Below are 7067 nucleotides of genomic sequence, written 5' to 3' on the forward strand. Positions count from 1 at the left end.
AGAAATAGCAGTTGACTCTGCTGGTACTTTTGATTTAAGTGGCCATTTGAAATGTTATCATAAAGGTTGCAAACAGAATATTTATGTAACCACTTTTCTGATTTCTTGTACAGAAAGAAAAATGAAAGACACCAAGGTACTAGCTCTCAGGCTAGAAGAGTACTAGCTCCACAACTAGAAGGATGTTTCAAGGTAAATAGCTACTTTTCAGTGTGGCAGGAACAACTTGATCAAGTCATGAATCTGCCATAGAGATATCATGTATTGGACAGTGAATGAAATTCACATTGAATTTTATAGAATCCTGATGTCCTCAATCTCCTTGTTAGAATACAGATTCTAAAAGATAATCATATTGAATCAATATTGTTGATAATTATTTGAAAAACATACATATATATCATATAGTATGTGTGTGTATATATATATATATATATATATATGCACACACACACACACACACACGTATATATATATATATATATATATATATATATTTATATATATAGCAAGACCTCAGGTCATTCTTGCATCCTTTGGATATTCATGAATGGATAATGGGCCACTAGAATGTTGCTCTTTATGGTTCCCTAATCCTGGGGTTACCAAAAGATAGATTTGGTTTGCACTGCAGTATAATCTAGAGCAGCCTGAGGACTTAAGTAGAGCCAGCCTTCATCTGAAGATCATCATAATACATTGACAATGCAACCAATCTACTCCCCAATTAAACACTCTTGGCACTACGCATATGCTGTTATCCATCTGGAGTTATATAGGAACAAGAAATGGTGTTTTTCTACTACCCTACAAAGTGTAAAAAGGCTTAATAGTCAGTGGTGCAAAGAGGCCAGAGTGAGTGCCAGGATAAAGTCTATTCTGTTCAAAATATTTCTGTGATTTATATGTAAATAGATTCCTTAAATAGTAATCTCAGAAACAGTTTCAAATTGTTTCAGTAGACAAGTAACTGGAATTCAACACTGGAGTTAGATGCCTGCACTCTGAAGAGAAATTCAAATCGACTTGGTTCAAATACTCTAAAAACTCATTATAATTAAATCCACTATGAACTTCTATTTGAGATTGCAAGGGGTCCCTAGTTGGGTACACTTACATATGCATATCTGCACAAAATGAATCTATTACATGTATATCAGCAAGTAATCTTACCTAAACAATACAAATTGGGCTGAGGAGGTGGTCAAGATATGATTAAGTCCCTGGAAAAGACCACACCAGTAAAATGACCAAAAACATGAATAAGTTACATCAAGAATATAGAAAGCAACTCAAACCTGCTAGCACTCACCTTCTGTTGAATATCCTAGTGATAAAGGTACTTATCTAGGACAACAAAGACAGATGTTCCAGGCTCCCCCTTACATAAGGGGTCTGAGCCCAGAACTCCTACTTCTCAGCATCACAGAATAGACTATGAGAGGTTTTTCCATCACTCCTGTTGAAGTTTGGATAGTGGGTCCAGAGTGCACAAATCATAGACCACAAGGATGTCAAGCAAGAGTAAAGCTCTTCCACAGGAAGAGAAAGCCCCAGTTCTTATGTCTACTACAAGGCTTATTTCATGGGATCCTGGTTTTCTCTGATTAAAAAATAATCTCCAAGTTTTCGCTTGAAAAAGTAACCCAAAATCCACAATTTCCCGTGATTAAAATGAAACACCACTATATCTATCTATCTATCTATCTATCTATCTATCTATCTATCTATCTATCTATCTATCTATCTATCTATCTAGCCAAAAATTGGGTATTTTTTAATAGGTGAAAACTAGGATCCCTGCTTATTTCTAACTAATGACTGTTCAACATAAAATGCACAAATACTTGTTAGAAGAAGCATAAGAGCTTCTATCTCTGTAGTCACTTAGGCTTGTCCCTTGGAGACCCAAGCCCCGGGTTTTGTTTCCAGACTTGGTTAAGAATTTCACATTGGGCAGTCATTAGTTAAAACAAAAACAAACAAACAAAAATGATTCATCCAAAAGAAGCTAGTAGAAACCAGAACCTATGTATTCCCCTGAAGACTCCCACTTGTTTGCACTTTGGCCACATTACTCTTGCATTCTTATCTGCCCAGCTTGACCAAGAGGCATGGAGAACATCCACCACATGCTCCACATTCTCTTATATAAGGAAAATGTCCTCTATAAAATGGTGGTCAATGCTCCATTGAGAGTTGAAGAACCGCATTCAAATCCCTTTGGAGGAGGGGGTATTGAAATGCAGGCTCCCCCTCTCCTTAACAAGAACCTTAATTACTAGATGTTTGAGCATGTGCAGGGACAACTACTAAATCAGCTTGTAGTATCACAATTGCACAAGTGTACCTGGGTGCTATGAATTACCAAGTGAATTACCAAATGTACCTGGGTGCTATGAATTACCCAATCAAAAGCATACAGTGGATAACTTGAGACTTCAGCATTTCCCATTGCCTTCCTCTAGGGCTCAAATTCTATTTTACCAAGGCATCTAAATATTATTTACATGTAGGTTGAAACAGTATTAAAAAGCCTATGTAAGTCTACCTACAAAATGTAGATATTTAAGTAGCACTTAAGAAAGATACCCTTAAGAAAGATCAGACTTAGGTATATAGAATCTCTGGACTTTCTGAATTGCCTCTTGGGGCATGTCCCTATGAGCATGTACTGGGGCAGGCACTTAATACCCATCTGAGGCACCGCAAACTGCATGTGGCCCATGTACACCCATTCTGTGCACTTCAAATAACCAATGCAGCAGGTTTTTTGACAGAGATTTAGGATTCTAAAAAAAAGTGGTGTGGCGCATGGGGCAGCAGTGTGCACCACCAGAACATGGAGCTAAAACTAAAGCTAACAAACATGACAGCTGAGTTCCCAGACTTTGCTCAAAAAACAGGCACATCCATTGCGTTAGAAAGGTAAGACCACTGATATTAAAATATGAGTTGTGTGCTTTGATTTGTAGTACAAAAACAAGTTTATTAAGTGGTCCGCTGAGACCCTAAGCAATTTTCAAGTGGTCCACAAAAAAAAGTTTGAGAACCACTGTCCTAAAACATACTAAATGAATCTGTCAGTACATTCCAATGATTTGCAACTGTTGCAAGTGAACATGTGCCACTACCCCCCATCCCATACCCCATAGTGTGTCCCATACAACACACACCTTTTTTCAGCTGCTAGAAATTTGGATATGATTATATCCAAGGAATACAATAACAACAGTTTCTGCCATTTAAGCTTCTGCCAGTGAAAAGTAAAAGTAAAAAACCAAGCTGCAGGTGCTTCAGGTTGGGCCTCCTAGCTGCTGGCTGTGGGCATTTTGTCTGTCCTCCCCAAGCAGAGAGGTTCCCAAGGAAAGATCTTTTTTTTCCTGGATTGTCCTTTCAAAAACAAGGTGTGTATTTTATTTGGAGATTGTTGTATGCAACAAAATACATGTGCGCATGTGTGTGTGTGTGTGTGTGTGTGTGTGTGTGTGCACACGCATGCGCATGTATCAGAATTTGGTAATTATTACTTGGCTAGTTATAGAAAAGAACATCTTCTGAGGTTTTTTAATCACAATGACTGCTGCCAAACATTGAACAGAATAAATATTATAGGTAACTCAAATTTAAAAATGCTAATAAAAACATATTGTAAATGGAAATAAGAAAGCATCACTCATACTGGCAAGCAGCAGGCAAGTAAACTGGTTCAACTCTACTGAAGAATTCAGAGATAAAAAAAGAAGTCTGAGAAGAGATTTTTTTCCTAAAATTTTTGAGTGGTATTATTTATCCATTACAGTCCTAATGCAAATGGTAGGTGGGTTATCCTTTGCCACCCCAATATGTAAATCTTTCCATCTTGAATGGACAACATTCTCCTTGACAAGAAAGGACCAAGAAATAATTTGGCATAGAATCCTAGAAACTGGAAATGGAAAATGCCTAAAATATATTGGCTAGATAATCAGTTTCCAGCCAGTAAAAGATAATGGTCAGAGTACATATTCCAGTTCTTTTTATATTCCAGATTTAAATTAATGGGGTTTCTATAATTAACCTTAGAAGAATGTGTCATTATCTAGGAAAGCTTAAAATTAGGCATTTTCTTTCTTTTCTGAATTTTATCCCGTGTTTTTTCCTAGTCGCAAGTCAATTGTGGCATTTTACAAATAAATCTGACTCATTAAAAGATTTATCCCTTTTAATACCTCTTGACATCTTTTTCTCTGAATTATCATTTATCCAAGCCACATACATTTTTATCTGTGTTTTTATTTTGTATATTTATCTATAAATCAGTCCTTCCAGACAAATAATTTATGTTGCTCTTTAGATTCTTTTAACCTATCAAATCTCTTGTACAGTGAAGTATTATACATTATTTAATGATTTAGATACACCTTTTGCAATCCTCAGAACATTTTACAGAATTATAGAGTAGTTACGTGTAAATGTTTACCTCACCCATCACTGAAACATAGGGAACATTGGGCACAACAGTCCCTACACAGAGAAGAAAAAGGAGAAAATATCAAGAATTATTGTGATAGGACCTGTTCTAAACAATATGGAAGTCACATGGAAAGCCTTCCAATTAATTCAATTAATCAGTCAAGTCCTGAATGTAAGTGAGAGCAGGTTGAAAATTAAAAAAAAAAGTTATAGAACTTTATAGAGCAAAATAGAATGGAGTGGAGAAAAGGGTGTCAAACTATTCCTTATCTACAGAGACCCTGATTTTCTCTGACAAAAAAATCCCCAATTTTCAGATTAAAAAAGTAACCCAAAATCCACATTGTATCTATATATTAGATGTGTACATCTTTGTATGTATCTATATATTAGAGGTGATTCATTTTAATCATGGAAAAATGTAGATTTTTGGGTTACTTTTATAAATCTGAAAATTGGGGATTTTTTAAAATCATCTATATATGGCTGACAGGAAGGGAAAGAGTCATAGCACCATATGGTTTCTGGTAGCTAGATAGCTATCATATATATTCCTTTGCTAAGTACCGGTAGCTGAGAGATAATCTACTGACACTGAAGACTTTTTCCCTAAATCAAAAAAACAACAGCATTACAATCTGCTCAAGGGTCACACTTGGGACCACATTAAACTGCAAAGTGTGTCACATTGAAAGGTGATCTAAGAACCTAGTTAAAAATAGTTTCGTATTAAATAGGGAAAATATCATTGCCCTTCCTGATCACGCATTGGGCAGTAAAGAAGAGACAGAAAATTAAGATAGGAAATGCCTTAAGCAGACAAAGTCTTTGAATTAAATTAATTCCAGTCCCTTAAAGGTAGCAGCCAGATGACAGCATATAGACAAATATTTCCTACAAATCTCAGATCTAAATTTTCCATAAACCAATGTCTAGAACTTTAAGAATCTACTACTCAACATTAGGCAAGGATTTTTAGGGGTGATATTGTTTATGGTCCAACTGCACAGTTGGGATAGATTTAGATAAGCTTTCAAATATAATGCATTCTTCTTCTGCCCTGAAGAATGACCTGAGAAACATGACCCGAAGAAGAATTCATTGCATTTGAGAGCTTGTCTAAGCCTATTACAACAATGCAGTTAGTCCAATAACAGATATCAGTCACAAAAACCTTGCCTCTCCTTCCTGGACCATTATGGCTACAGCATTACTCCACTAGTCAACATTACACATTTCTAAGCAGTGTAATGTAGTATGCAAGAAAGACCCAGTGCTATGGTGGTACTTCTCTGTCTCTGTCTCTCTCTCTCTCTCAGTGTGTGTGTGTGTGTGTGTGTGTGTGTGTGTGTGAAATTACTAGATGTATTTTTCATTTCTTGTATGGATTACATCATAACAGTGGTAGCTGGTTATTTAACCATTGGCACCTATATTTCCGGGAACACTGGCCTGTGCACAGTTAAAAATTGTTCACATATCCGCATGATGTATTGCATCCATTACATTCTATTGTTCCTTATTTCTTGACATTTTGATTCTTCATAGAATAGTATATGTGCAATGTAAGCAATCCAAGACAGGGATCATGCCTACTGTTTGGATCTTATTGTGCACAATTTTTATAGAAATAAAAGAATACCCAATACTCATCGGATATTAAATGAAAAGCCAGCAGATACTGACTTTCAGTTTCTTTGTTGCTTTCCAATCCTGTAGAAAGAAAACAGCCTGGTTCTATATCAGCTCAAACTGCACACTGACCAAGTAGGATCTACCTTCTAATTGATGTTAAATGAGTTGAAGCAATACTAAATTATTACAATGCTACTAATGATGTGGGAGATGTTATTTTTATTACTATTCAACCTCCTCATTAACATCCTAAGCAACGTCTATGTATTGTACTGGAATTTTTAGAAAGGCAAAGATTTTGAAAAGACCTCTGCTTAATGATTTTGTAGTTTAAAGCCTTAAGTTTTGCTAAGAAATCTATTTTCTTTCTAGAATGTAACAACTGAGTGATGTATTTTCTATTTAATGAGTGTAGGTAGAAAAATAATGAACCTTTAAGAACAAAGTGAAGACTTGTAATAAAAGATCAGATATGGCAATCTATTGAATAGTGTCATACATCTTGAGTATTCTGGCTGAAGTTGATACAGGGATATGATTCAATTCAGTGGCCATGTCTACACAAGATGCTTACTGCTCAGTAGCTTATTACTACTGTGCTGTAGCATCACGTGGCACAAACTGTGATGTGACGCTACTTCACAGTAGTAACAAACTACTGAGCAGTAAAAACAAGCTAGATTACACAGTCAGCATCACCAGGAAGCTGTGTGAGGACACTACTGTGCAGCCATTTAATACTTGGGTACGCAAAATTGCACTTCAGATTTTTAAGTCATTTTTGTAGCACTGGGGATTACACTAATTTAACAATAGTTGGTGGTCCATAAATGTACACAAATTCATGCTAATACATATGGATCTATTGAAACACAGTAAGATACCATCCACCTCACTCTATGATTTATTCATGTGGGTTGAGGTATTTTGTGCTAAGATAGATCTTTAGAAAACTCTGCGAAAGTGGTGATCCAGTA

General features: G+C 36.0%; 1 long non-coding RNA gene across 1 annotated transcript in view; it reads left to right on the top strand.

Annotated features, from left to right (window-relative positions):
• LOC132247787 (uncharacterized) overlaps nucleotides 1-6423 on the top strand; it is a 103838-nt gene extending 97415 nt beyond the window's left edge. The window contains exons 4-5 of the long non-coding RNA XR_009459224.1: nucleotides 114-192; nucleotides 6175-6423. This is a non-coding gene — a long non-coding RNA (uncharacterized LOC132247787). The remainder of the gene's footprint in view (nucleotides 1-113; nucleotides 193-6174) is intronic.
• Nucleotides 6424-7067: the final 644 nt, after the last annotated feature.

Source organism: Alligator mississippiensis, chromosome 1, assembly GCF_030867095.1.
Source record: "Alligator mississippiensis isolate rAllMis1 chromosome 1, rAllMis1, whole genome shotgun sequence".
Classification (NCBI taxonomy): domain Eukaryota; kingdom Metazoa; phylum Chordata; order Crocodylia; family Alligatoridae; genus Alligator; species Alligator mississippiensis.